Here is a 24,553-nt window from a genome sequence, read left to right as displayed (position 1 = left end):
AAATTTTAGGACTGAAAAGTACAAAAAACAAAATAAACAACTCAATGGATGGACTCGACAGCTCCCTACACAGGACAGAATAAAGAAATCAGGGAACCAGAAAAGAGAACAAGAGAAATTAAGACTACTGGTCCCCTACTTCTGCTGAAAACATTTTTCTTTTTCTCCATAAAAATTTCTAGAAATCTTCTGACAAACTATAATCATTAATTTTTTCAGAATTCTAGAACCTTTTCCCTCAGCTACTCAAAGGTTTTTTTCCTTCAGCTGTATGACACCAAAGATAAAACATTAGCATAAACAAATAAGATATTAATCATGTTGGAGGCTTTAATGTAATGGCTTATGACCTTAAATATTTTACGAATGTATATATATTTATAGCTAGACTTAAAAGTGCACTGACAGTCCTAAAGGTTTATGTTTGACCTACTATATAATATTACTACATTCAGCCTTTTCTAAATAAAATTCTTCATTTTTAAGTTTCAAAAGTTTAGTCAATTTTAGAATATGCAGAAAATTTTAAAAAAACATCCAAATAAAAACCTTAGGCATTCATAATTTTTGTAATTATGAAAAATATATGATTTAGAGGCAGTAAACAACCCACGTATTTGCAATTATTTTGAGTACTTCTCACCACTCCAGCTAACACCCATAATATATTTTATTCATATGAGGGTTGTTAAACACCCATAGATTTCTTGACCTACTGGCATAGTCAATGATCGTCATGAAAACTGTCATTAATCATCTCCAACCAGAAATACAAAAAGGAAATCCAGAAAAAGGTAGTTTAACATGTGAATTAAAAAAACATTTAAACAGCAGCTACTGTTTTAAAATTTTCAAAAGAAAAAGAATCACATTTCTTAAATAAAGCAACCCCAAGATCTCAGCAGCTTAACACCCACTGACACAAGTTTATTTCTCTCTCAAATCATAGTTTGATAAAGTTAGAAGAAGGAGTACTCTGCTCTACTGAATCACTCAGAGCCTCAGGCTTCTCACATCTTTTGGGTCCTGAGTCCTTAGAATCCTCGACATTCAGCTGACAAATGACACAAGAGGGCTGGTAAAAAAGTTTCTGGCCTAAGAAGAACCTGCCATATGCCAAGGTGTAAAGGTAGTACACATTACAGACAGTCTTTATTTATAATTTTTCGACTTTACGATACTATAAAAGAAATACACATTCAGAAACTGTACTTTAAATTTGAAGTTTTATCTTTTCTCAGGCTATCAATATGTGGTACTATTCTCTCTTATGATGCTGGGCAGTGCCAGTAGCCACAGCTCACAGTCAGCCATGCAATCATGAGATTAAATAACCAGTATTCTGTACTGTACTGTGTTGACAGCGTTTTGGGGATATTGTGTTTTGTCTACATCCCATCATGTCTACAAAATGCCCATCTGTGTCTCTTGCTTCTGGTGAGAAGAGAAAGGCAAACATTCATGAGATGATATTCAAGATAATTGCCCAAATGTAGCTAATGTAAGTGTTCTGAGCACATTTAAGGTAAGCTAGGCTAAGCTATAATGTTCAGTAGGTTAGGTACAGTTAATGCATTTTCATCTTATAGTCTTTTCAACTTTGATGAGTTTGTGAGGACGTAACCCTATAGTAAATCAAGGAGCATCTGTATCTCCACCCACAATTCATTTGCCAGAATTCAGTTGTAATCAGGGAAACTGGGAAATATAGTCTAGCCATATGTCCAAAAAGAGTACAGATGCTGGTGAGCACTAGCAATCTCTGCTACAACAGTATTAGCACCTTATTAGAAGTCTGCAGAAATGGCATAATTATATCTGAGACATTTTCAATACAGATTGGTATTCTTTATGTTGGAAGCATAAATATGTTTGACCAAGATTATAACATCAAAAGACTTTATTTACCTCTTTCATCATTATACTCACAATGCCTGGTACAGTGCTGGGCATCTCCTAAACATTCAACAAATATTTGATGGTAAAGTAATCAAACAATCAGTAGAGAGAAACCATGTTAAAATTCCAACATTCAGTATCCAGTATTCAGTAATTAGCAACTTCCTACATAGCAGTGAAACAGAGTACTACATCCCTGTATGAAAAACATAAAAGCTGACTTTCAGTATAACTAACTCTGAGGAGTGGCAAAGCACTGTAACGAATACTCTTTTTTTCAAAAAATTTTTTATTTTAAGATATTGAATTCATCAGTATTTCCTCTTTTTCTTTTTTCTTTTTTTTTAAACATGATATATAAAGCTTTTCTTTCTTTCTTTTTTACTGTTTATTGGGGTGACATTGATTAATAAAATTATATAGGTTTCAAGTGTACAATTCAATAATAAACATTACCTGCATATTGCATTGTGTGTTCACCGCTCAAGTCGAATCTCCTTCTGTCACCTTATATTGGACCCCCTTTACCCTTATCTACCACTCCTCACTTATTTCCTTCTGGTAACCACTAAACTGTGTCTATGAGTTTTTGTTTGTTTGTCTTGTTCATTTGTCACTTTCAGTTTTATATCCCACATGGATGGATCCTGAGATAGTCAAGCTAAGTGAAATACGTTAGATGATAAGGGCTGAGAACAACTACTCTTTAAAGATGTCAGAAGTAGTATTTTAGGCAGAAATGCAAAAATGATTGTCTTTTTTCTTTCTGATAAAAGCATAAATGAGAATCTAAATAGTTTAATTGTTAGTTTCAAGTCACATACTCAGAGCCAAGGCCAAGTTCATTGATTCAAAAGGATGTACCAGGAATTATCTGGAGTAATCAAAAGGGATCCTCAAATTTACAAAACCACCATCATGCTCTATCAGTTTTAGGATTACTCAAGATTCTAAATCTACTCGAAATAAATGTGAAAAATGGCTGCCAGACTATGACAATAAAAAACCTTTTTATAAATTCCTGCCTCCATAATTTGTGGCTGGAACTGACCTGGTCCTTTGGTAAAACTATTACCCTCACTAGAACCCTCACAAAACCTCAGAATTGATTAGCCTACCCCACCACACCCCACATCTCCGGTCATAACCCTTATTCAATAAGGCCTTAAATCTCTCAGGTTTCAAATAAGAAACGGAAACAGAAAAAAGATAGGCCTTTATAATAAATAGCATATAAAGTATAACCAAATAAACATTTGTAGTTAATAAGTGTTGCCCAATATAGGATTTATTGTTTTTATTTAACAATTAACTTAGGAGTTTTCTAAATAATAAAAAGCCAAAAAATCTGCTGTACTAACATATACAACTTTCAAATTAATAGATGATAAACATTTAAAATCAGAATGAAATCACATATTTTATCCCTTATTTTTTATCTTAGTTACACATTACTTTTTTACTCATAGTAATAAGACATAACAAAAAAGAACAGTACCCAGCACCACACACAAATGTCTTCCTTAAGTTATATAAACTTACATTATATCCTTTTGTTGTTGTTAAAATTCCTTTAATAAAATGAAGAAATGTTTTTTTGTTTCTCATATAGTCCATAGTTAATTTTTTTATCGTAGTAAGAAAACATATCATCAGATTTACCCCCCTTAAATCTTAAGTGCACAATATGGTATTATTAGCTACAGGTACAAAGCTACACAGCAGATCTCCAGAACTTATTCATCTTGCATAACTGAAACTTTATATACATTGAACAGGAACTTTCCATTTTCCTCTCTCCTTTAGACTCTAAGAAAAATAATTCCACTCTCTACAAGTTTGACTACTCTAGGTACTTCATATAAGTGGAGTCATGCAGTATTTGTCATCCTGTGACTAGCTTATTTCATTTAGCATAATTTCCTGCAGCTTCATCCATGTTGTTATATATAGTATAACTTCCTTCTTTTTCAAGGCTGAACTATATTCCTCAGCATCTATATATCACATTTTATTTATCCATTCATCCATCAATGAACATTTATGTTATTACCATATCTTGACTAATGAGAATAATGCTGCAATGAACGTGGAGGTACAGATATCACTTTAAGATCATGATTTCATTTTTTTCAGATATAATACCCAGAAGTGGGATTGCTGAATCATATGGTAGTTCTATTTCTAATTTTTTGAGAACTCTCCATGTTTTCCATAATGGCTGCACCATTTTACATTCCCACCAACAGTATTGAAGGGTTCCAAATACTCCACATCCTCACCAACACTTCCTTTGGCTCAATTTTTTTATAATAGCCATCTTGACAGGTATTAGATAATACCTAATTGGAGTTTTGATTTGCTCTTTTGTCATGATTAGTAACGTTGAGCATATTTTCAAATGCTTGTTGGCCACCGTATGTCTTCTTTACACAAATGTCTATTTAATTCTTTTGCCCATTTTTAAATTGGGTTATTTGTTATTTTGCTATTGAATTATAGGTGTTCCTTATATATCTTGGATATTAACCCATTATCAGACACATGGTTTGCAAATATTTTCTCCCATTCTGTTGATAGCCTTTTTATTCTGTTTCCTTTGCTGTGCAGTTTTTTATTTTCAGGTAATCCTACTTATCTATTTTTACTTTTGGGGCTTGTACTTCTGCTGTAGTATCAAAGAAATCATTTTCAAGACCAATGTCCTGAAGATGATCCCTGTTTTCTTCCAGAGGTTTCATAGTTTCAGGTCTTAAACTCAAATCTTTAATTCATTTTGAATTTATTTTTGTATACAGTATAAGAAATGGTTCCAATTATATTTTATATGTAGATATCCAAATTTCCCAAATTTGTTGACAAAAGTATCTTTTATCCATTGTATATTCTTGATACAACTGTCAAAAATCATGGATTTATTTCTGGGCTTTTCATTATTTCCATTGGTCTATGTCTGTTTTTATGCCAGTACCATATTACTTTGATTACTGTCACTTTGTAATAAATTTTGAACTCAGGAAGTGTGATCACTCCAGCTTGGTACTTCTTGTTCAGTACTGCTTTGGATATTCGAGATCTTTTGCGGTTCTACATGAATTTTAAGATTTTTTTTTTTTCTATAAAAATTGCCACTGGGATTTTGGTAGGGATTGCATTAAATATGTAGATTACCATGAGTAGTATGGACTTATAGGTTTACCAGATTTTCTAGTTTTTCATGATTCGCTCTTGGTAGTTTCTCTATTTCTGGGAATTTATACTTTCTTCTAAGTTATCCATTTTGTTGGTATATATTTGTTCATAGTAGTCTCTTATGAACCCTTGTATTTAGTGGCATCAGTTGTAATGCCTCTTCTTTCACTTCTGATTTTACTTACTTGAGCCTTGTTTCTTTTTTTCTTACTCTGGCTAAAGGTTTGTCAATTTTATTGATCTTTTCAAAAAATTAAGTCTTAGTTTCATTGATTTTTCCTGCTCTTAGTTTTGTTGGTTGTTTTCCTATTGTTTTTCCAAACTAATTTATTTCTGCTCTATCCTTACTTCCTCCTATCTGCTAACCTTGGGCTTAGTTTGTCCTTCCTTTTCAAGTTCTTTGAAGCATAAAGTTAAATAGTTTCTTTGAGATCTTTCTTATTTTTTAATGTACATCTTTATCATTATAAAATTCCCTCTTAATACTACTTTTGCTGTACCCCATGTTTTGGTATGTTGTGCTTTCCTTTTTGTTTGTCTTAAACTTTTTTATTTTCCTTATTTCTTTTAAATCTGTTTAATTTTCACATATTTGTGAACTTTCCAGTTTTCTTTCTCCTACTTATTAATTTCTATTTTTATTCAACTGTCATTGAAAAAGATAATTGGTATAACTTCAATTTTCTTATATTTGGTAAACTTCTTTTGTTACCTAACACATGATCTATCCTAGAAATGTTCCATGGACACCTGAGAAGACTGTGTGTTCTGCTGTTGTTTGGTGGGATGTTCTATATATCACTGTTAGGTCCATTTGGTTAATAGTGTTGTTAGAGTCCACTATTTCTTTATTGATGTTCAGTCTAGATCAGGGGTCCCCTATCCCCGGGCCACAGACTGATACCGGCCGCACAGCAGGTGAGCAGCAAGCTAGCAAGAAGAGCTACATCTGTATTTGCAGCTGCTCCCCAGGGCTAGCATCACCACCTCAGCTCCACCTCAGCTCCACCTCAGATCATCAGGCATTAGATTCTCATAGAATCACTGGCCCCTTGTGCCAAAAAGTTTGGGGACCATTGGTCTAGATAGTTTATCCATTGTTGAAAGTGGGGTATTAAAAACACCTATTATTATTGCATTGCTCTCTATTTCTTTACATCTGTCAATGCTTCCTTTATACATTTAGATGCTTGGATGTTAAAAGCATATATTATAATATCATATCTTCCTGATGAATTGACTTATCTTTATATAATGACCTTCTTTGTCTCTTGTGACAGTTTGGACTTAAAGTCTATTTTGTCTCATATAACTTTTATTCATTCAGCCACTCTAGGTCTTTGGATTGGAGAGTTTAATGTATTTACATTTAAAGCAATTATTGATAAGGACATACTACTGCCATTTTTAAAACCTGTTTTCTGTTTGTCTTGTAATCCTTTTGTCCCTCTTCCTTCTCTTGCTACCTTCCTTTGTAATAGTTGATTTTTCATAGTGATATGTTTTAATTCCTTTATCTTTTCCTTTGTGTATCCTCTATAGGTATTTCTTTGTGGTTATCAGGAAGCTAACATAAAATATCTTAAGTTATAAGTTTATTATAAGCTCACAACAACTTAACTTCAATTGAATACAAAACTATATTTCCCATCCACACTTTGTTATTGATGTCACAAGTTGTTTTTTAATATTGTATAGCCATAAACACATTTTTGAAGTTATAGTTCTTAAGACTTTTGTCTTTTAACATTTAGACCAGAATTAAATGATTAATATACCACCATTACAGTACTACATTAGTCTATATTTGTCCATATATTTACTTTAGCGGCAAATTTTATATTATATGCTTTCATGTTGCTATTTAGCATCCTTTCTATTCAACTTAAAGAACTTCCTTCAGCATTTTTTGTAAGGCAGTTTTAGTGGTAACGAATTCTCTTACTTTTGTTTATATGGAAAAGTATATCTCCTTCATTTGTCTTTGACGTCTGACGATTTTATTATATTTTGTGTAAAATTCTTTAGTTTTATCCTATTTGAATTCTTTTGAGCTTCATCAATATGAATGTCCATTTCCCTACCCAAATTTGGGAAGTTTTAAGCCATTATTTCTTTAAACTTTCTGTACCTTTCTCTCTTTCTTTTCCTCATTGGACTTCCATAATGTATATTAATCACTAATGCTGTCCCATAAGTCTCTTAGGCTTTCTTTGCTTTTCTTTCTTTACTCTTTTGGCTCCTCTCACTAGATAATTTCAAATGACTTATCTTCAGATTCACTGAGTCATCTGCTTGATCAAGTCTGCTATTGAACTCCAGTACTGAGTTTTTCAGTTATATTCTTTGGCTCCAGAACTTGCTTACTTTTGTTTCTAGTCTCTTCTTGCTAACATTTTCTTTTTTAATGTATTGTTTTCCTGATTTCCTTTAGTTACTTATCTATGTTCTCTTATAACTCAGTGACCTCCTTAAAGATATGTATTTTGAACTCTTTGTCAGGCAATTCATAAATATCCATTTCTTTAGGGTAGGTTACTAGATATGTATTTTGTTCCTTTGATCATTTATTGTTCCCCTGATTCTTCATGTTCCTTATAGCTTTGTGTTGATGTCTGTGCATTTGAAGAAATAACCACTTCTCCCAGGCTTCATGAACTGGCTTTGACAGGGTAAGATCTTCACCAGTAAGTTCAGCTAGAGATTCTGAGAGCCTCTCAAAGAATATGAATCCACCATTTTTCTTTTGTTTTTAGTTTCCCCCATCAAGGTATGCCAGTTTCATGAGCACTGCTATTTCCAGTGAGACAGAAACTGGCACCTCAGGGAGCACAATAAAAGGCCAAGACTTTGAATGCAGGCTCTACTCCTCTCCCTCCTTTCTCATGGTGATGCCTCAGTTTCGGTGCCTTCTCCCAATTCCACAGAGCTTTGCCAGGCAACGGCAAGCTGCCTGCTCTTCTTATTTTGTTCTTAGCTGCCCCAGGCATCTGGACTATGCTGATTCTGTCAGCACTCTGAGATGAGACAGAATCTAGCACCTCAGGCAGTGTACCAAAGGCCAGGAATGTCTGATGGACCTTCACTCTCTCTTTGCCACCTCTCCCTACCCCAGGGAAGAAGTCATGGGTTGAGGCAACCTCTCAGCACTGAACTGCACCTCCTTGAGGGGGAGACTGATACAGGCAAAATAAAATTGCTCTTCTTAATGGTTTCAATAGTGTTCTTAGTTTTGTGCTCATCTTGGATACTGCAACTTAATGGAAACTAGACTTTTCATAAAGATATTTTCATCTATATGCAATGAAATTAGTGTTTCTGTGGGGCAACAAGGACTAGGACTTTCTATTCTACCATCTTACTGATGTCACTCCTCCCTTATCATATTTCTTAAATTTCTAACTTGACACATAATCTTATACCTCTTACCCATTCTTTCCCTTGAATCCAGTGATCACTGGAACAGATTTGATATATTTTATGCATGTGATAGGGCTACTACACTATGTGAACTTTGTGAACTTTGCTACTTGCTATCCAAAATATTAAAACCAAATAGATTCCAATAACTCAATATGCCTCATTATCCAAGCTATTATCTATACTTACAAAGTGAAGATTGGGATAGCAAGAAATCAGCAGGTAGCAAAATATAATTCTTCTAGTGTCTTCCAGCCTCTCATAATACCAGGAACCATGCCTCATCATGCCACTGTATTCCCCCAGAATTAAACATGTGTACCCCTGCTTTATACTACCCCAGAGTAAAGAGGACAATGGAATATCTGCACACTTGCCAGAGATCCCCATTCTATGAGTTTTCCCTAAAATAGATTACTTTAGCACCTCTGGTATAGCAGTGCTGACTAATCTTTATATATCTCACTTTTTGGTTCCATTGATACTAATTTTTTTTTTCCTCTTTAATTCCATCCTCCCGCCCCCCGCCCCACTTCCACCCCTGACCTATGGATGTTACCGTTTCCCCTTAAGAACTGGATCTCTGAAGGCGGGGCGTCTCCTCTCACACACTCACAGCACGCACCGGGGGCCTGGCACCCCTGGCACACTTAGGGCGCACTCAGGCGGCCTGGCGCACACAGGGCCTGGCGCACCAGGTGTATGGTTCATGGCTCCACCTGGAGCATGAACCCAGGACCTTCTGCATGTAAAGCAGACGTGCTAACCACTACACTATGGAGCCACCCAATACTATTTTTTTATATTACTAATCATCCATAATAATTATTGTTCACAACTGAGCAACATAGTATATTGTATTTCCTTTCATATATAAATTTTTGTTTCTTTTGGAGCTAAGAAATATGTCGCTGTTATCAATGACCTCACCATCTGGTTGGCTGAATTAATGTCACTGTGTGTGTGTGTGTGTGTGTGTGTGTGTATATATACATATATATATATATATATATACCATCTCATTAGAGAATTTTTCACTTACCAACTGTTAAAGATGAGCAAAAAAAAATCTTACTTGCTTTCTAGTGCCCCTTTAAATACCTTTGGTACATTTTTCCTTTAACATTCTATCAGATCTTTAACAGCCTTATCCTCCTTACTTTCCTTCTACCATTAAATACATGCCCACCAAGAGAAGGAGCAACTTATGTTGAACTGTAAGGCTCCTGAATTGTGTGTGGATCTCAAAGGAAAATCAGTAGAGACCCCCTTCTCAAATACCTAATGTAAGAGGTAAGATGCAATAACTGAGAAGTTGGGGGAAGAAAAGAGAACATTGGAAACTGTTTTTAAAAATAAACTCTCTGGAATGGAAATTTTTAAGGGACTTAGGTTCACAGTCCCCTCACAATCAATATGGCATCACATGGCATCCTAGCAGGAAGTAATGATTTAGTGGCTGTGTTAATTAATGAGATATAGAGAAATGCTAATAAAACTCTTCCTTCTTTTTTTAAAAAATAAAAATTGTGTGTCACTTCATTTGCTCGGATTTTTATTTACTTACCACTACCTCCAGAATTCCCAAGGAGAAGCGTAAAATACTTTTCTATATTACTAGTTTATATCAGTGGACCTGTATGGTCAAAAGCATTTGAACTTGAGAACTCAAGTCTCTTGAGTCTGAGAAATTTCTTGAATTACTTCTTTAATAATGTCCTTTCATCTGTTCTCTAATTCTCAAATTCCTAATAATTACTGTTAGAACATGTAGATTGATTCTCTAATATTCTTTTCTTTTTGCTCCTATTTACTTCTTTGTTCCTTTGTTCAAATTTTTGAGACTTACTCAACTTCTTTTCCACATCTTCTCGTTACTTTTTTGACAATCATTTAATTTCCATGTATTCCTTCTCATTTTTTGCCTCCCAGTCGTTTCATACATGTAAAACCTCTTATCTGCATTAAGATATTTATCATAGTTTTCTTCTGCATTGTCTCTGTCTCCTCTGAGGTCCATTTCTCACTTACTTTTGATTTCTTATCTTTCATGATGGAAGTTTTCTTCAACTGTCTTATGATCCTTTGTTGTCCATTTATATTTAAGACTGAAGCACTAAAGAAAATTATTGGTAGTTTTCGTAGACGGGGTCGGGGGTCAGAGGGGAGCAGCTTGCCAACAGGAAATCCACTCTATAGATACCTGAATGGAGCACCTGTCATTTTGTTAGGGGACTCCTAAATGTTAGTGTCTCTTTGTTTTTTCTCTAAGTCTGCTCAGTTTCTCCAGAGAAGAATTCTTAAGCCTTCTGCTTGAATATGACAATGCACAGCTGCCAGCACTCTCGGAGCTAAACAATTCAGTGAGTGTTCATTGTTCAGAAGAATGGGTTTTCATTTATTTCTCAGCCTAACTCTAACCACTGTACCTTGATATCTCTGAGATCCCTAAGTCCAGAGGCTACGTGTTTTGATTTCTCAAGAGAATAAAACTCTTGCCTCCTGCCTTGATAAGAGGAGTACTGGGAGTCTGTCTATGTGCTCTTTACATAGACTGTAAGTCAATTTTCCTATTTTTTTTATAATCATCACTCACTTTATCCATCAGAGGTCTTTGTTTTTATCTATTACAAAGCTTATTAGGTATCATCGATTTCAACTTTCTCCATTTTGCTTAGTCAGTTACCACTTATCAATTCAGTAAACATCATTCAAAAATTTAGTAACATCTTTCTTGCCCATTGTTTTCTCCTGCTCTCTTTATCCATACATTTTCAAAAATCCCTTTCAATCATTTAAGTGAGATTTTTGGAAGTATAACTGACCCTTCAAAAACATAGGTTTGAACTGCTTGGGTCCACTCATGCACAGATTTTCTTCAACGAATATGTATAGTAGTGTAAATGCATTTTCTCTTCCTTATGATTTACTTAATAACATTTTCTTGTCTCTAGCTTACTCTATTGTAAGAACACAGAATATAACATATATAACATACAAATATATGTTAATCAACTGTTTACGTTATCAATAAGGCTTCTGGTCAACAGCAGGTTATGAGTAAAGTTTTGTGGGAGTCAAAAACTTTTGACTATGCAGGGGGTCAGCACCCCTAACCACTGTGTTGTTTAAGAGTCAACTATAGCAAGAAATACTTTGCTCAATCCATCATATTTAACCCAAATTCCTACTGTTATAGTTTCAAACTTTCTTTTTGCATGAGCTTATGATGTGATGTTTTCTCTTTGATAATATATGTGATTAAATGTTCAAATTAATTATTTTAACTAAAGTCACTTAGACAATTTTCTAGGAATCTACACTTTCAGTCCAATAGAAGTTAAAGAACTAAATAAAAATTGGGACTTTCACAAATACTAATATCAAATCCAAGACTTGATCTTATGCTTATTAAATTAAAGCTAACACATTTTATGTGAAAGAATGAAAAATTCTTTCAGTAAATCGAATCAATTTTTCAAGCATTTATTGAATTACATAGTTTATTCACTGGATGCAAAGAACAAAACAAATTTGAGGACTTTCTTAAACTGTTTCCTAACATTAACTTCTTAATATAAAAATATACTTATTTATTCTTATGTTGAAGACATTAGTTTCCACTATCTTGTATTTTAATATCATTAGCTTGCTTGCTCGTTCATTCATTTATTCAATGCTTTTGTGCACTAATTGAAGAACTGTGTTAGGCACTACAGAAAACATGTATGATATGGCCCTTATCTTCATAATTGTTCAAGGGTAAAGGCAAAAGACTGAAACATATAAATAATTATAATGAAATATAAATATTGTTAAAGCAGTATTCAAGAAGCTATAGACCCACATGAGCAAAAGAAGTCTCTGTAAGATCTGCTTAATCATATTTAACGAATCATAAAAACAACATCAACTTAAATATGCTTTATTATGCTCTTACCTCTAAAGTAATTTCTGAAACTAGGCGGAAAAGCAGGTATAATTATCATGAAAATATTATCCAAACCAGAAATCTATATAAGAACTTAGTTAACATCTTCTGATCTAATTTCAAATCAATAATCAGTGTGAGAAGTCGTTCAATCCATTGAAACCAAAATGAAAAAGAGAACCTTACCAACACGATTAGAAATGTTTCTGGTAGGATCATTTAAAACTATAATATATTTTTAGTTATCCAAAGACAAGTTGAACAATTCAAGTTTCTAATGTACTAATATTCAATGAAACTCCATGTTACTGTTTCTTCAATGTTTATCGTTTCTGTCCATTGAAGTTGTAATGTTTCCTACGCATTCAAAAATAAAAGTGGTTGAACTTTTATGACACTAGTAATATTATGAGCTAAAAATTTATGTATAATAGCAAGGAAATTTGCAGTACTAATAAACAAATGATATATTCATTACAATGAAATATTACTCAGCCATAAATAAATGAAATCTTATCATTTGCAACAACATGGATGAACCTACAGGGTATTATGCTGAGTGAAATAAGTCAGACAGAGAAAGATAACTACCATATGATTTCACTTATATGCAGAATCTAAGGAACAAAAGGAACAACCTAAATGAAAACAAACTCACAGATACAGAGGACAACATGGTAACTGCCAGAGGGGAGGGGGAGTGGGAGGATGGGTAAAAAGAAGAAGGGATGAAGAAGTACAAATTAGTAGTTACAAAATAGTCACGGATGTAGAGTACAGTCTAGGGAATTTAGTAAACAGTATTATAACAGCTAGTATAGAGACAGATGCGTGCTAGAATAATTGCGGGAATCACTTAATAAACTATATAAATGTCTAACCATTTTACTATATACCTGAAACTAATATAAAACAAAAATTAAATTTTTTTAAAAAGTAATATATCCAAAATGTGTTTTTGTTAGTAGCAGTTCATAATAAACTCATAAAATAACAGGTAAATTCAAATATCTATAAATCAAAGAAAATAATCATTTCTGCAAATTCATAAGGAAAATACATATACACAAATGTTTATTATTTGTGTGGTATTATTCTATTAGGGAAATCAAAATTTTATTTTCAATAACTTAAACTTCTACTTAGAAATATTGAAAACTTTCTACATCTTTTTCCAGAAATCAAGGAAAGAAATAATTACATTAATATGAATACACTTATCATAGTACTTAGCAGATTCTATTACAAATTGTCTCTTCCTGACTAGAAAGTACGAGGCTGTTTCTCTAACTTTTAGCACAGTGTCTGACACTCAGATGACACTCAACTGATACTTGTTAAATGAGTAAATGTTGTAGAAATATGTTTTAATGATGGCCATGCATTTCTGAATCTCACAAATCGGTTTCCTTGCAACATTTGGTATCCCCTAGGCATCCAATCCTAAAGGTAATAAGTTTCCCCTAGATATCCATTAAAAAGGTCCTAGAATTTTCATTGGTTACCTTTAACCCAAATTTAATAAATTATTTTCTTTGGTGTCTTTTGTCTTGCTTTGTCTCAAAAAGAAGATGTAAAACAGAACTGATGTTTGAAAAAGTAATCAATAAGATGTTCAGAGCTGAGATGCTAAGAGCCTTGACAGAGGCTTTGGAAGTTAAGGACACAAAGGAATTACTAGATTTGAGTGACACTGCGAAAGAGAAAGTGACTGAACTTGGGAATTGATTTTCTGTTCAAAAAGAGACCAAAAGGTATCAAAGATTACCCTCAAGATGTGAAATTTAAAGTAAAAAAAAAAAAAAACAAAAAAACAAAAAAGGCAAGCATGTAATAGTGAAAAAGTTAGGTGTTAAAAACACTCAAAGGAAAAGCCACTAAATTCTATACGTAATATACTGAATTTGAACAGTACCACAGGACATGAATTAGAAATGCCATAGGCAATGGATACACCAAGATAGATAAAAGAAAAAGTTTATACAAAAGGATATAAAATGCCTCTTAGACTTCATTCATGCATATAAAAATGCAAGTGAAAACTATTCCAGGATATTATTTTTTACCTTTTAGATAAGCAAAGATGCAAAAGTTTGAAAACAATGTAATGACTATAACATAGGGAAAATAGACACTTCCTTGCATTCCTAGAAGTATCAATTTGCACAACAATTTGGCAGTGGATATCACAATTACAACTCTATATATCTTTTGATCCAGTGTATAAGTCATCTATTGCTAGATAACAAATTAGCCCAAAGTCTAGAAGCTTAAAACACCAAACATTGGGATATCGACTTCTGACATGATAGTGTGAAGAGCTTTGCTGACCCACTTCCCAGCAAAACTAGTAAAAACCATAAAAAACATTGAAATCCTTTGTAAATGACCCAAAGGGCAAACAGCAAATGCAGAAATACCTATTCAGCAAAATCATAAAAATTCAGTAAGAGAGGCAAGCACTTATGGTTTCAGAACCAAGACCATTCCCTTCCTCCACCCTCCGAGATCAGCAAGGTGAAGAATCTACTCCAGATTGCTGCAGTAAAGAACACAGGGCTCCATATCTCCCAAGTCCCCAGTTGGAGGGCTTTTTTTCCCAGGAGCATTTTCATCCTGTTCCCACCCTAGCTAACTGTTGCAGAGGCCAAGTCTTAGGCAAGTGCAGTTGAGAGGAGGGGACTCCATTCTTCTGCCCAGCCCTCATTTGTGGATTAAAACATTCTGCCTTTGGCATACAGTACTGAGAATATTGGAGACCCAAACTCCCTTACCACAGCTTATGGCAGCAAAGGTTCTATACCGGGAGAGTCAAGCAAAGAGGACCTAAGGCTGTAGCTTCTCTTCCACCAAGCAATCAGCTCCTAGAGTGCGGCTGTCACTCAGAGAGAAGCATGATATTGTCCACACACCCAGCTCCAGAGGCCTGGCTCAGATTTTCCCTGGTGTAGGGGAGGGGTAGAGAGCATGATATAAAACATATAGGTCCTAATCTCTTCCCAAAAGGAATTAAATTCATTTGCAGCACAATGTGGAGAAGTTCAAGCCTAGAGGCACTCTCAAGGATAGTGTAGGTTGTGGTGTAAGGTAGTTGGTGGGAGATTCAAGATACATGCCAACCTTAGGCCTGCTAGTTGGCAGGAGAAAAATGAGAAGACAACTGAGAGGAGCACTTAAAGGGTTGGAAAAAATATCAAACACTGACTCAGAAACTTCAAAGGAGTCACAGCTGGATTGTAGAGTAATTTATGCCCTAGGGCATTGTTGAAAACAATTTAGCAATCAGCTACCAATTAGTGAAGTTTAACAGCTGGGTGTGGTCAAGAGAAAAAAGAAGAGAACCCTACCAAAATCACTGTCATCCTAGGGTGACTATGGACTAAGCCAAAGCTGCACTCTCCTTAGGACCACTATCAGAGACTTAACACTGTGGGAGGGGAAACAGACTTTACTAAAATAGTCCAGCCAGTCGACAATCAAGTAAACAAGCAAATGATAACAAGTCTGGAGGAGAGGTATGGGGGAAACCAATAACCAAAATTGCTACAATGTAATATCTGAAATGTGCATGTTTTAAAAAACAAATTTACAAGTTATACAAGGAAACAGAAAAGTATAATCCATATACCACAAGGAAAAAAGACAACAGAAATTGCTTGGGAGAGTGACCACATGTTGGATTTATTAAAAAAAAAAAAAATCAAATATAGCTATTATAAATATGTTCGCAAAACTGAAGGAAATCACGTTTTAAAAAGTAAAGAAAGGTATTATGACAATATTTCAAAAATAGAGATCAAAAAAGAAATAAAAATTCTAACAAGAACCAAGTGGCCCCAGACAGTAATTTGAATCCACACAAAAAAACCAAGAGCATCGCTAAAGGTAATCATGTAATTATAATAAAAGACAGTTTAAAAGCATGTTTTTATACTTCTCTTAACTGATTTGAAAAGTAATTGCTTAAAATATGTACATAATGTATTGATGGGCTTTAAACATATAAAAAATGTAACACGTGTAATATAATTGCCAATAACACAAATGAGGTGGATGGTAGCAAAGTTTTATTGGGCTAAGAAAATAACAACATATCATGAAGGAATAATTATAAAAATGCATTGTTGTGTTTGTAACATTAATAGATTTAATATGTATAACAAAAACACCACAAAAAGGGATAAAAGGGAATATAGCTGTATTTCAGTAATGTTTCTATATATCCCTAGAATTAAGTTTGGAAAAATCTGAAGCTTATTCTGTTAAAATACTCTACAGCAGCAACTTAAAAAAAAAAAAAAGAGGGAAAAAAATCATTAAAGAAATTAAAATGCTACATCAGAAAATATTCACTGAATGCAAAAGAAAATAGTAAAGGAGGAACACAGGAACAAAAAAGACAGGAGACATAGAGAAGACAAAAAGTGAAATGACAGAATTTAACTATATCAATAACATTAAAGATAAATAGATTAAACAATCCAATCAAAAGGCAGAGCTTGTCATACTTTATTAAAAAACATGGTCCAAAAATGTGCTGTCAGCATAAGACTTAACTTTAGATTCAAAGACTTAAATACAAAGACTTAAATGAAAGCAAAGTCTGGAGAAACAACATAATGATAATAGAGTCAATCCATCAGGAAGATATAACAATTATAAATATATATGCACCTAATAACAGAAGACCAAAATATACGAAGCAAAAATGACAAATTAAAGGAGAAATTGACAATTCAATTACAATAGTTAGACTTCAACAGCCTTCTCTGACGGTTAATTTTAAGTATAAATATGGAGTGTGTTTTTAGATAAAATTGGTGAACTCTGAGTAAGCAGAATGCCCTCCACAATGTGGGCGTGTCTCATCCAAAGAGTTGAAGGCCTGAACAGAACAAACAGACCAGCCTCCCTGAACAAGAAATTTTCCTTCAGACTTTATCAGCACCATCAACTCTTCTCAGTCTCGAACCTGCCAGCCCACACTGCAGATTTGAACTTGCCAATCTGCATAATCACATAAGAAAATTCTTTAAAATAAGTCTCTTTATACACACACACACACACACACACACACACACACACACAAATCATTTTGATTCTGTTTCTCTGCAAATCTTGACTAATACACCCACTTTCAAAAATAAACAGAACAACTAAACAGAAGACCAACAAGGAAACAGAAGACATGGATAACACTATAAACACTAGACCACACACATCATTCGAATATTCTACCCAAAAACAACAGAATAAATAAATATATATATATTTATATATACTTTTCAAGTATACCTGGAACATTCCCAAGATAGACCATATGCTAGAACATTACAAAAAACTCAATAAATATAAAAAGAAATAATAGCAAAGATGTTATCTGAATGCACCGAAATAAAATTGGAAATCAAATGAGAAAAAAATTGGGAAACTCACAAATATGTGGAATGTTAACTATATACTCCTAAATAAACAATCAGTCAAGGAGGAAATTAAAATAAAAACCAGAAAATATTTTGAGATAAGGGAAAATTAAGACACACAATATTAAAACATAGGGGATGCAACTAAAGTGATGCTTAGAGGAAAATTTATACCTATACATACTTACATTAAGAAAGGAAAAAGGTCTGAAGTCAATAATCTAATGTTCCACTATAAGAGACTGAAAAAATAAGAGCAAACTAAGCCTAAATCAAGAAGAATGAAGGAATAATAATAAAGATTAGAGAAGAAATCAATGAAACAGAAAATAGAAAAACAATAGAGAAAATAAATGAAACCAAAAGCTGGTTCTTTGAAAAGATCAAAAAAAAAAAAATCTGACAAACCTTTAGCCAAAATGACCATAATAAAAAGAGATATACTTCAAATGACCAGCATCAGAAATTTAAGAGTATATTACTAGCTACCTAATAAAAACAAAAAGTATAAAGAAATATAAGAAAAATTATATGCCAGAAAATTAGGTAACTTAGAAGAAATGAACAAATTCCTAGAAAGACACAAGCACCAAAACTGACTTGAGAAAATACAGAAAACCTGAATCAACAAGTAAATTCAATTAGTAATAAAAATAAAAATTATACACAAAGAATGCCCAGTCCTACACGCGTTCACCACTGAATTCTATCAAACATTTAAAGAAGAATTAATACCACATTCTTTAAAACTCTTCCAAAAAAGCTGAAGAAAGGGAATATTTCCCAACCTATTTTAAAATCCCAGTATAAAACCTCATTAAGATAAAAAAAGACATTACAAGAAAACTACAGACTAATTCCTCTTATGAATACCAATGTAAAAAATCCTCAAAAAAAAATACTAACAAACCCAATCCAACAATATATTATAAAGAATTATACATCATGACCAAGTGGAATTTACCCCAGAAATGCAAGGTTGGTTTAACTCCTAAAACCATCAATTGATGTATTATACCTATCAAAAGAATAGAAAACAAAACAAGGTAGATACAGAAAATACAACTAACAGAATCCAGCAACCTTTCATTAAAAAAAGACACATTAGGAAGAGATGAGACTTCCCAAACCAAGCATATTGCTGAAGTGCTACTGTTTAGTGTTCCTACGTACAAAAGGGCTTTGTTAGAGCATGAGTTATAATGCTATTGGTCATGAGTTCAATATAAATCAATACATATTAAATTAAATATTCTTAAATGGAAACCACCCATAAAACAAAGTTACATATTGATCAACTGACAAAACTGTTGTGACTGGAGGCACACAGAAATCTAATCTTTTATTCACCGTAGGAGCCATGGTTCAGTGTTTGCTAATTCAGTGTTCGCAATGACTTTATAAAACATAACTGCTGTGAATAATAAAAGTTGACTATAAACACTAAATGTAATTGTAGGTAAAATATCATGATGTCTGGAACTTGCTTCAAAATAATCCATTGGTGGTAGAGGAAGCAGAAGAGCAGAAGAAGTAGAAGTTTCTAGATGAAACAAGATTGGTCATGTGTTGATAATTATTCAAGCTGGGTGATAAGTAAACATGGGAGTTCACTAGTATATTCTCTCTGCCTTTGCATCTAACTAAAACACATGCATACAAACTTCTGTATACAGATATCCCACCAAAAAACTTATAAGAACATATAATATAGTACCAAAAGGTCTAAAAAATAAAGAATTATGGTTAAGGCCAGTGTTTTTCCAAAATGATACTATTGACATTTGGAGTAGTAAAACTCTTTAATTGAGCAGGATTATCCTATTCATTTCAAGATGTTTAGCAATTCCAGCTTCTGTCCACTATGTCAATAATAGCACCACCGACTGAAATCAGTGATGCAGGCAAAGCTTCATCCACAATGCCATTAATCACAGCATCATTATATAATTTTTAAAAAATAAAATAACCTTAAAGCACAACAACAAGACACTGGTTAAATATAAATATGATATATCAAAATACTGGAATACATTATAACCTAAAAATATTATATTCCCTCTTGAGGATAAACTGACAACATGACAATGACATCCTCAATCACACTGCCTTAACTAAATCCCTATGAGCATGTAAAACCAGAAAAAGAGTCTATGGCCATGCCACCCTGAACAACCCCGATCTCGTCTGATCTCGGAAGTTAAGCAGGGTCTGGCCTGGTTAGTACTTGAATGGGAGACTACGTAGGAAGACTAGGTGCTGTAGGAGTAAAAAAAATAAAAAATAAGGGATTGTAAGCTGACAAGATCCTTGCAATCTGTGAGGTCAACCAAGGGTTGCCTCACCTGAAAAAAGAAAGAAAGAAAGAAAGAAAACAAAGAAAAGGGGTCCAAAATAAACCATAAACTTAACAAATATCTGAAAGATAGAAGAATGGGCTCAGGGACGAATTCTGAGGAGAAATCTCATAATTCAAAACCCAAATGGTGTCTATAGTAGAAAAGGAGCTGTTTTTCCTAAAAGAGGCCCAGAGATCTAAGTATCTACTCAGGAAATATAGAGAGCAGAAGCCCCAGGAATCAAGATAACTAATTAAGGAACCATTTACCAGAAAGCTGGTCTTCCCACTCACTCAAGTTCAGAAGAGCTACTTGCATAATTTGCCTGCAGCACATTACTTTCAAAACAACTATTTGCTTAACAAAGATCCCTACTATAACTGTTGGGGCAAACAATACAGTCAGAAAGGAAATGACTTAAGAGCCTAACTTTCCTTCTTTACAGTGAAGTCTATCTGTCATACTCCATTCTTCAGGAAAGCTTCCTTTTTGTAAATTCTCCCCCACCCCCTATTTTTATTTTTAACAAAAAGTCCAGTCAATCCTTCCATTCACAGGAGGAGCCTTCTAGAAAAGATATACAAAAATGTAAAGTGAATCTATTATGAGCAACATAACTACTTTGAGCAATACAGACCTTCATACAAAAATATGAACAGTCAGTAAAGAATCATCATGCACTTGAAGAAAACCATCATCATTAAAGAAAAACCTAAGAATAGAGAGAAGTTACCCAACAGAAAACAAAGATAATACAAGAAACAGAAAAAAAAACCGTAAATTATAATCAGAAAGATTAAAAAGTTATTCTTTTAAATAAGACTGCTTTAAAAAAAAATGAAATAAGAAATTTCTTAAAAGACTTGGTTTCTAAATTTAAAAATTCAAATAATGAAATAGAGCAAATAGAAAAAAATCTATTTATTGATGGAAAAAGTAAGAATAATGTAGGGAGGAGACAAGAGAACTAAAATATTAAATCAAGCTATATTCAGACTCCAATATGCTGATCAGCCCTACAGTCAGACCAGGAGGATATCTGCAGAACAAAGGAGATTTCTGCTGGGATTGCTAACAAACCATTTCCCCACACCACGATTGGAAAACAGAAAAACTGAGTCTTTAAGTCACATCCTACACAAAATAAAAATCATTCATTCCCTATGGCTAAAACCATGGGGAACAGAAGGATCAAAGACTGAGAACTGCCAGCAGGCCTTTCACATATTCTTACCTTTTCATGCTATGGTACTCTTATCCTTTCACACTGTATGTCCATACCATCAAAGGAACATGGGTAAACAAAGTCTTTAAACTGTAATTCACAGAAACTAAGAATGATATGTAAACTGAATTCCCCAAACACTCAGGATGCCTCTCAGTGTCTTTCTCTCGGTCTCTCTCAGTGTCTTTTTCTCTGTCCTTCTCACTGTTCCGGTCTCTCTCTACCGTCTCTGTCCCTCAGAGTCTCTCTTAGGCTCTCTCACTCTACCATGCTCTGTCTATGGAGAGTTAACTGTTAGGTAGTTAGGCGTGAGTGACAGGCCCAGCTCTGTAACCATAAAAACCTCCCTTGAAGATCTTCCTTAAGTACCTCCCAGGAACACCTCCCTTTTAGGGTTATAAATTATCCCAAATCCTAGAGCCCAAAAGCCATAAAAGTCAGCAATAAGAAGAGATGCCAAATACTGCCATTTGCCACATGGATGGACCTCGAGATAATCATGCTAAGCGAAATAAGCCAGACAGAAAAAGTTGAAAATCACACGATATCACTTATATGTGAGCTATAAACCTAAAAGCAACAAATGAACAGGACAAACAAACAGACACTCATGGACATAGACAATAGACTAGTGGTAACCAGAGGGGAAGGGGGAGGTAGACGGGGTAAAGAGGTCAAATATGTGGTGACAGAAAGAAATGTAACTATGGGAGGTGAACACACAGTGTAAACATATATGCCTGACTGTTAAAATGTAGAGCTGAAACTTAATGGATTTCATTAACCAATGTCACCATTAAAAAAAAATTACTTAATTAATTAAAAAATAAATAAAATAAAGGCCATAAAAGCCACTGGTTAAACCAGCTACAAACGCATGCGCAGGAAGTACTGCCCATAACTTCAGCCTTGCTATACCATGATTATAATATCATGACTATGCCTAGAAGTTCATGAATCTATAACGGACTGAATTCTGGGTAAGCACATGAGCAGTAGGCAAAGCATTATACAGCAGCCAACTGACAATAAAGGTGACCTCACACAGGGATCATCTAGGATCTCCCCTCATGGCCCAAATATAAATGGACCTTCCCATCTCTGTGTTGTTACGACCTTTCTGGCTGGAAACCTGCTCCTCCCTTTGGGGCATACTATCTAATCTCTTCATCTCTTACATTCTATAGCCTTCCTTAGCATGGCCCCTCTCCTAAAACATACTTTCAATAGATCTTACTTCTTCTAAATCTCACTGACCTGTAATTCTTTGCTGAGTCAGCAGGGAAGAACCAAGGGACAACACACAACATCACCGTTGTCATCGTCCTCTTCTTCCTTCTCTTCTTCCTCCTCCAAACTGCTGGGGCGACTCCAGATTTCACATCACCCCAGGGGTGACATTAACCTTTTTCTAACAAACTTTCCTTCTGACTAACTTTGGTGTGCATATGAATTTCTTGAGCATAGCCAAGAACTCTCTCTCGGCGCAAGGCTTGAGTTCTCCCTATTTGGTGGAATCTGCCCTGTCCTGCATCAAGAAGCCAATTCAGGAGATAGTATAAAAAATGGAAAATATAAGAATAAAACAGGTCAACCTCTAATAGAATGCCAAAAGAAAGAACATAATGAAGAAAAAATATAAAAGAACATTTCCTCAATCAAAAGAAAACTTTAAGTCTTGAGAGTGAAAGGGCCCACCATAGTCTGAGAAGGATAAATTTTTAAAAGACCCAGATTAAGAGATGATGTTGAAATTTTACAAGCTCACATAAAATGAGAAAATCCTAAAAGCTTTAAGCAAGCTAATATGAGAAAAATAAGAATCACACTTATACCAGAATCACACATATACTTGTAGCACCACTATATGCTTAAAGAGAGAGAGAGAGAGAGAGAGACAGACAGACAGACAGACAGACAGAAAGAAAGAAAGAAAGAAAAACAAATAGAGCTATACTTTGAAAAATCTGAGGGAAATTATATGGATATAAAATGTTATGTTCTGCTAAAGTATCAATCAAGCATAAGGACAAAAGAAAGACATTTGCAGGCATGTAAGGAATCAGAAAGTAGACCACTTATGCATGCTTTCTGAGAAAAAAAATTGAAAATATAATCCAACAAAAATAGAAAAGAAATGTGGGATCCTAGAACTGTGGCACTAATTCAACAATACAATGAACAAAATCCTAGGTTGACAGTTTTGAGTAGGTTTAGAAAGCAACTGGTCAAAATTCAAAAGCCAAAAGGCCTAGGGAAGAATGTCTTTAGCCAATATACAAATATCTGAACTATTCTTTATGATAAAAAAAAGAAAAGCAGAAAAGAAGGACAATTACAAATTTCAAGGGTAAAAAAATGTTTTCCAGGAAGAGCAAGGCACAAATATTAAACAGACTTAAAGGTAATATAATTTGGATAATTAACAGACCATACAAAACTATAGTCTATTCAACTTTGACAGTGAAAATATCCTTTTTCGACAGACATAAACTAAATGGCATAACATTTTCCTTTCTCAACAGTTCCAAATATACTCCATGGTTCTTTAGGAAATAAATATTTACATAATTATAAAATTATAAATGCCACTTACAGGTTTCTGATTTCAAAAGTCAACTCAAATTCCAAAGTATCTCATTGTGTGATCTATAGACTAAAACAACAGTATTACCTGGAAAGCTTATTTTAAAAAGATACCTCTGCAACAACAAGGATGGATCTTGAGAATATCATGCTAAGCGAAATAAGTCAGATGGAAAAAGTCAAGAACCCTACGATTTCACTCATATGTAGGATATAAAACTAAAAGCAACAAATAAACAAGACAAATAAACAAAAACTCATAGATACAGACAACAGTATGGTGGTTACCAAAGGGAAAGAGGGGTCAGGAGGAGGTAGGTAGCAAGGAGTAAAGGGAGTCAAATATGGTGACGAAGGAGATTTGACTTGGGTAGTGAACACACAATGCAATATACGGAGGAATGTTTGAGATATGCATTTTACCAAATTATCCAAATATATCTTATTCACACAAAAATTTTGAGAATCATTACTGAAAAGTAGTAACCTCCAAATTTTCCATTATATACCTTATCATAAAAAAAGGCTTTTGAGTTTC

The 24,553-nt window shown here is 34.0% G+C and overlaps 1 protein-coding gene and 1 pseudogene across 6 annotated transcripts in view; one reads left to right on the top strand and one right to left on the bottom strand.

Moving 5' to 3' along the window:
* The window catches only part of CNTLN (centlein), a 269,734-nt gene that overhangs the window by 236,771 nt on the left and 8,410 nt on the right, over nucleotides 1-24,553 (bottom strand). The window lies entirely within an intron of this gene.
* Nucleotides 20,015-20,133, top strand: LOC111743233 (annotated as a pseudogene).

Source organism: Pteropus vampyrus, unplaced genomic scaffold (assembly GCF_000151845.1).
Source record: "Pteropus vampyrus isolate Shadow unplaced genomic scaffold, Pvam_2.0 Scaffold109, whole genome shotgun sequence".
In the NCBI taxonomy this organism is placed as follows: Eukaryota; Metazoa; Chordata; class Mammalia; order Chiroptera; family Pteropodidae; genus Pteropus; species Pteropus vampyrus.
The sequence above is the reverse complement of the archived record's forward strand: the minus strand, read 5'-3'. Positions and strand labels throughout refer to the sequence as shown.